This window comes from Myotis davidii, unplaced genomic scaffold, assembly GCF_000327345.1.
Source record: "Myotis davidii unplaced genomic scaffold, ASM32734v1 scaffold3649, whole genome shotgun sequence".
NCBI lineage: Eukaryota > Metazoa > Chordata > Mammalia > Chiroptera > Vespertilionidae > Myotis > Myotis davidii.
The window spans coordinates 13,847-21,585 of NW_006299538.1; the positions used below are offsets into that span (position 1 = coordinate 13,847).

General features: G+C 41.8%; 1 pseudogene; it reads right to left on the bottom strand.

Moving 5' to 3' along the window:
- Window positions 1–59: 59 nt before the first annotated feature.
- LOC102758147 lies at window positions 60–6,775 on the bottom strand (annotated as a pseudogene).
- Between the last annotated feature and the right edge of the window lie 964 nt (window positions 6,776–7,739).

Consider the following 7,739-nt stretch of genomic DNA (forward strand, 5'->3'; position numbering starts at 1 on the left):
TCCTGACTCCCCACCCCCAACCCGGCCTGCCTCTGCCTTCCCTCTGAAGTTTAAAGGTCTGTTAGTTGCTTCTTTGTCTTAAATTCTTGAAATGTTAATTGATTTATATGTAGCCATCTCATTTGAAAAATGGAAATAAAAAGTTTCTCATTGTGAAAAGAAGGTATTTTTGGATTGTTCAGGTACTGTGACTATTGTTTAGATTCTGGTACTCTTTTTTGGGCATTGAGTATTATTGTTGTTTCAAGTCATCAAGCACATTTTGTTTTGTGATCTTGGTCCATGAATCTGGGATTTTACCTTTATCTGTAAATCGTTTCTCATATTTTCCTTCTAGGTTTGATCTGAAGTGACAGACAAACCATTTCCAGTATGGCTGGGTGGATGTGTCTGGGGTGATGCTCCATTTGGCAAATTCCCCTCCTGCCTGTCGATAGGCCTTAAATGGGATTTCACGACCATTTAAAACAAAAGAATGATTACTTGCTACCAAACTAGTACAGCAGTCAATGTTAAAGTGGTCTGTGTTAACCCATTGGCCTCCACTGACAGCTTTAGGACGGTGGAAATGAACACTGTGGTCTCCGTCATGTGTAGGGATTGTGTTTGTACAGATTGCTCCACAGAAGGGACACTGTTTCCAGCAGCCACACAGATGTTCAGAGAGCATGTTCTGGATTTCAGGAACCATGTCTTCTTCAGGCACACTGAAACGTGTCTTTTCTACTACAATCATTAAGTCATCCAAAGCTTCACTCATGGCTTTTTTGAGAAACTCAATATCATTAATCTCCTGGTGTTCAATGCTTACCAAGTCTTTTCGTGGAAAGTTCAGCTTACTCCCCAAGTGATCACAGAACAAATCCAACCACCCAGACACAGAGCTGCTTTTATCTTTGGCTATTGCTGTGGATTCACGAATAGCTGAGAGGATGGCATTCTTGATGTCATGTATACTTATTTCTAAAAAATTCTTTATTTTTTTATTTTGTTCAAAACAATATATTTTAATATGATTTTGAATGTAATTTCTAAAAAAGGTTTTGGGATCATGAATGTACTCCCAGTAATTATCAAAATTTTCTTTTTCTGCCAGGGACAGAAGAACGTGTTTCTCCAGGTTAGCCCTGTTTCCATTGAATGCTGGGCAGGTAGCTCGCATATCCCCAGCAATTTTAGGGACCATTTTTTTTGAAATCATGTTGTGGACAGCAGGAGTGAGTTTTTCCAAAAGAAATTCAACAAATGTTTTGATTGAGGTTGCTCCTTGACAAGAGATTTTAAAACCCATGAGGAAATCATCTTTCTTGCTTTCCAAATAATTTACAGGGTCATTTGCTCTTTTGAATGCCCTATGCATCTCTTTAAAATTCTCAGATGCTCTTTGGAATAAGCACAAAGATAAGTCAATTTTGTACTTACTTGTAAATGTGTATCTGTCTTTAGTGGGTTCAGATTTCACCTCCTCATCTATTATGCTCAGGATTTGATGGAAATAACTTGAGTTGTAATCACATTGTTGCCTCTGGAGGTTTTTAATATTTTCAGTGTATCTTGAAATAATGTGGTCAGTAGTCCTTGTTATGGACTCTTTATCATATACTTCTATGTTTCTTGTTAATAAGCCAAATCTTTTGCTCATTTTGACATGTTCTTCGTAATTGACTTCAAACTCCTTTTGAGACTTTTCCTTCACTTCATTCCCCATGTTTGTCTCCTTTTTAAAATGTTCCCAAAGGATGTTTTCAGAATCCACATCAATGTTAGGCTCTGGGACTGGAGGAACAGTTGAGGACACACCATAGACCCAGTTTTCCCAAAGGTCATTGAATCTGACATGAAGCTCATTCTCACTCAATACTTTGCCCTTTAGCGTTAAAGCCAATTCTCGGCTTTTTTCCAATAATTCCTTTTCATAACTTGACTTTTTGTTATCCAGTATTTCTTGATTCTTTTTATAACTGATATGTTCCTCAGCTTTTTTTTTGCTCTCAAGAATAAGTGCCTCTTTAAGGTTTATTAGTTTAGTTTCAAAACTTGCTTTCCACTGAATCATTATCTCACTATCTGAATCTTCTTTAAAATATTTTTCCAGTTCTTGCTGAATGGCTTTATATTTTTCTGTAACTGGAGCCTGAAGAGTGCTTGCTGTGAGTTCCTGAATTTTCCCATTCTTAATCTGGTTAATGAGCTGGTTCTGAAAGTCTAGCACGTGACTCCTCAGCTCCCAGGTCCAGAAATTATACATGGTTTCCAGTTTGCTCATGGCCATGACCTCTCGGGTGTTCCTGAAGCTGAAAATAAAGTTCTCATTCACTAGGGCTCTCCACAAATCTTGAATTCTCAATTTCACATCTGATATCTTCATGATGCTTCCTCTCGACTCCTGTTTGGCAGCCATCAGAATTCTCCTTTTCAGATCCTGGACATTGTGGCTGTAGCGAGGATTGGGAGGGGCCATTGGGGGATTGCCATCCCAGAGGTGAGCAAAGTAGTAGACATGAGTATTGGCATCAAATTTAATGATATCACCAAAGCGGGTTACATCTGAGCACTGTTCTTGCTCAGCTGCTGTTGTGGCCATTTCATCTAGTCTCTGCTCTAACCGCCTCCTTCCTTCCATAGTTTGGTCTTTAGCTGTGACTTCCCCCACATTCTGATGGACAAAAAGGCAACTTGGGGAGATTTTTACTTGTTTCATCCTCATAAAGGCTTGGACAACTATTTGTAGAATATCTTGCTATCAGCAGATCTGCAGCAATCTGGGGAAGGGAGAGATAAAGGGTATCTTTAGTGGGAGAAGCTTCTTCTAGAGCTTCATAGATCTGGCCAACTTCTCTGAGAAGTTGCTCAATTCCCAATGTACAGTCACTAATCTCTGTGGAAATAGCTTCTATCTCTTTTTGCCACTCTTGGACGTCAGTGCTCTTGGGTGCCTTTTGCTTTTCTTTTTGTATCCGTGACCACAAAATATTTTTCTTTTCATTCAGTTTTTCCAAGTGTCCTGCAGTCAGGTTGTCCAAAAGCACACTCAGCCATTGCAAAAAGTAGTGTGTGGTTTGAGTTTCAGAATAATTTTGGAGAATTTCAAGGACAGACTGCATTAATTCATTGAGAGGAAAGGCTCTGCTCAACTGATCCCTCCGTATATTTTGTTTTTCTGTCTCAATCTCACTCTTATGTTGTTCAATGCTCCGATTCCCTTTTTCTCTCAGATGATAGAGTTCTTTGTCCTTTTTACACCAAAGATGCCACAGGTGTCCCTGAAGGGGTAGTAAGTTTTCCTTCACTTGAGAAATACTCCGTTCTCTAAGTAGAGCTATTAGGACCTCTGCCTTTTCTTTGGTTTCCTTGCAGTTTCTCTGGTCTTCATCAATAAGGAATCCTTGTTTGCGAGCAATCGGGGTACAGTCCTCTAAGCTGAGAGCAGTGTCTGAGAGCTCCAGCAAGCGTCTGATTGTAGTAACAAGCTCCTCTGTTAATTCTGCTTCATTTCTGTTCCTGATTCCAATGACCACTTTTTGGCTAGAATTATTGTCCACGTTTTTCTCTTTGTTATCAACTAAACAGATCAAAGGTCTTGGTGACTGACTCAGATCACGAATAATTTTTTGGTTTTCTTTATTGTCTTCAGAAGTTGACATGAGGACAACAATGAGAGAAGAGACCTCCTGCAGGAAGGTGAGTTGCTTCTTATGTTCCTTTGCATCTCCATGGAGATTGGTGAAGGTCACACAGTTGTCAAATCTGTCCTCATCATCACCTCCAGGACAGAACCAGCAGATTTCCACCACTCCCCCCATCAAGAGACAGTCTTTGGTGCTCCCTCTGCAATGTCGGTGGAAAAAGACATCATGTTTACGTTTACTGAGAAGACAGTTCATGATCTGAGATTTGGAAGCAGAGAAGCCATTTCCAACTCTTATAAAGGACACAATGGGGGTAGAGACTTGACTTATAAAGGACAATGGGGGTAGAGACTTGACACATCTGCTTATTCTTGTAATTGACCTTCTCCTCTCTTGGTGATTTCCTTGCTTCCTGCCAGCTCCTTCTAATTTGACTGAAAGACCAAAGAGAGAATTCAATATGAGAACTGCAGGGATTAGGTATGAGAAGAGGGAGTGCAAACTGGCAAATGGAAAGTTTGGACAAAATATACTGTCTGGCAAAATCATCTGCACAGTGAAGAATTCCCATCTGAATATCCATAGGGTGGATATGGGGCCTATGTTTAGAGGGTGAAGGGCTAATGGGAATATCCCTGTCTTCAAACAAGTATTTATATGGGTTAAAAGCCTCATTGCCCTCATTTGAGGCACTTGGATTTACTTGATTCTGTGTGTCTCCATCATGTCTGAAGACCAGGTATCTCAGCTCATAATCCAGCACTTGTAGCTTCTGAAGGAAATATTGGTAAAGCTCACTTTCAGAACAGGGCTTGCTGTTGTACACAGAAGTCTTGTTGATCAGATGGAAGTTAGTTCTACTCATCTTTTTTGGGTAAAATTGTTCTAAGCCTAGGTGCTGGAGTAATTCTAAGAAGGCTGTATTTTTAATGACTTCCCCATTGATATTATCATTATCATGTGGTTCATGAGGTTGTTTCCTTTCATGGAAAATACTTTGCAAGTTTTTACTTATATCATCCATTTGCAATGAGGAGATTGTGGCATCATAGTTACCATCAATGAGCAATCTCAAGTCTTTCTCTAGGTTTTCCCAATTCTGATGTGCTCCATTTTTGGAGAGGACATGGACAACTTCTTTTGAAAAAAATTGTCCCATGTGATGATTTATTAATGTTAAGCGTTGTGTTTTCTCATCTGGAGAAACAGCTGTGACTCTAATGGTAGCTGTTAAACCTGTGATCACTAGGAATGCCTGGGCTCTGTAAGTGCAAATATTGTTGAGCTCCTGGTATTTATCTTGAGCAGTTTGCATTTCATGCAGTAGGAAATTTAACTCCACACACCCAAGGAGATACTGAAAATGTTTGTTTACCACATGATATCCTGCACCAGCTGCAATGGAGAGTAGCAACAGCTGTGTGTCTGGCTGCTCTGTTTCTTGGAGGTAATTCAAGAAGTATCTGAGAGACAAACTGACCTCATAAGTAGCCTTTCTTTGAGCTTCTACCACTGTTTCTTCAGACTTAGATTTGGCCATGGCTTCCATGAGGTCATTCTGGATTTTCTTTAAGCTTCTAATTAACTCAGAAAATTGGGAGATGTTGATGTGCTCTTGCACTGACTTTGACTGGAAGACCCACTGCATGATGGAATGAATCTGAGGAAAGTTATCCACTCTGTAGATGTGAGGATACAAAAGGCTATGCAACTGAGATTTAATAAATTTCGTTTCATAGATGGAAGAATTTTTGTAAAAGTTAACAGTTTTTACCAGAAAATTTTGCATACCCCAATCTGTGAGGCATTTGTTAACCCAAGTGTCATAACTGTTTGTTTTTTGACTCAATATTTGCATGAAATTTATCAGTTTTTGAAGCTGCTTTTCAGGATCAGATACCTCCCAGGATTTCACATCCTCTAGGGAAACCCCAGCCTCCTTCTCAGCACTCAGTAATTCTTCTCCATCCTGGATCTGGGCAGTGAGGCCAGTCAGAACAGTATAGCTATCCTTTAGTAAGCTAGCTACTTGACATGGATCCTTAAAATCACTTTTGTGGTTGGAGAGGATGATGTCCCAAACCGGCACCAGCTGAAGTCCCCGGTCAATGACACTCCAGGTTTGATTACTGGCAACTAGGCCAGATTTCCATTCGAGAAAGCCATTTGCTTCTGGTGGGCCACCCGTCTGGGCCACAGATAATTGGACTTCAGTTTGGAGATTTTTCAAGGTTGTGCTTTGGGTGGAAGTTTCTGAACTAGAGTGTGACCCATCCACACCTGCAGGAACCTTCACTCCAAAGCCACTGTAGCTGCCCCTTATGTAACCATTCAGGGCCTCTGCTGACTGCTGTTTTACTTCTGCCAGCTGCTCACTCCTGAAACCCTCTGATACGGCTTTCCACCAGTAGATTCCTCCCAGGTGCAGAGGGCCCTGGTTGGCATGAGAGCCAAACCTGTGGAAGAAAGCGTCAGCCCTGTGCCTCAGCAAGGGGAATCTGTTCGGATCTGCAGGCTGACCCAGATCTTCAATGCGTTTCAGTTCCTGGAGAGCAGCCTTGGAGAACTGGAGCTGATCCATGGGAAAGTGGCAGGAGGCAAGTGGAACATAGCTGAACTCTCTATCTGGGAGGTTTTGCCTGTGAGACAGTGTGCCTTCCATGAGGTTGAGTTGTCCCTGCATGTGTTCCATCACTTCTCTTAAGGATTTTTCGGGGGGTGGCCAGTACTCTTTGGGAATCTCCATTGCCTGCCTCAGCTCTGCCTCTTTTTTCCTTACTTCCTCTTCTTGTCGTTGCCTCCCTTCTGATAGCAAGTCTCGTAGCTCCTGCAGTGCCTGTTCTGCCTTCATCTGTTCTTCCTTCATCACTTTCACCTGAGACTCCTGTAACTTTGAAAGCGTATTTGAAAGTAGCTTATCCAGAGCCCTTTTCTCCCAGGGATGTTGTGCCTGGGATTTCAGCTTCTGAAGGTGTTCTTCTTGAATGTGTTGTAAGGCCTGAGCACAGGTCACACCCAGGTGTTCCTGCAGCTTTGGCAACCAGTACTCAACTGCCAGTCCTACTTCTCTCAGCATCTCTTGGAGATCTTGCCCACTTTTTCCTTTGACAAGGGGCTCATCAGATGTGGAGTGTTCTGTGTCCATCACTCTGGAAAAAAAGTGACACTCACTTAGCCTCTGTCATGAAGTTAAGAAGTTTCAGCCACCTCAAAATAAGGATAAGAGTACTAAAGATTTTTCAGGTGGTGGCCAGTACTGTTTGGGAATCTCCATTGGTGGCAAGTCTCTTCCCTGGCAGGTGTGTTTAATGGTTAGAGCATTAGCCTGCATACCAAAGGGTCATAGGTTTGATTCCTGAACAAGGGCTGTACCAGGGTTGTGGATTTGATCCCTGCTCCTAGTTGGGCGGCGGTATGGGGTGGTGGTGGTGGCGGTGGGAGGCAACTGGTAGATGTGTCTATCTCACAATGATGTTCCTCTCACTCTCTCTTTCTCTCTCTCTCCATTCTTTTCTCCCTTTTCCTCTCTCCCTCTCTTTCACATTCTCAGAAAAGCTTTGGAAATAATATCCTCAGGTGATGATTAACAACAACAATGAAAATATGCAAGTCTTTAAGGCTTTCTCATCCTTTCCTTTCATTGTTTTATAAAACATATTAGTGTTTTAAAAAAGGAGTCTCACCCACCTTTTCATCTAGTAATAGGCAGAAGACTTCAGCATGGGCTATGAATCCAGCAAAGCCAGCAATTCTGCCCAAACCATCTTAGCATGGTTGAAAAAATACCTTTTTAATGCCTACCTTGGCAGATGCCCGAAGATGAGAGAAAATTTGCAGTAGTCCAGTCTTTTCAAAGGTAGATTGCAGCATGTGTTTGGGGACATTTCATGGGTTGCACTATCAGATGGTGTCAATTTCTCCAGTGTGGAAAAGGAGAGTGGTTAGTGAGTGCCTGGCTACCCAAGTTGTGTGGGACATGGCTTGAGAAACACATTGCTTTCCAGCAGCACTCAGCGTATTGTGGCAGGACCTTCATGACCAGGGGAAGGAAAATATGGGAAAGAAGCAGAGAAGAATATCAAAGAGCATTAAAGGGATAAGGTTCCTGCT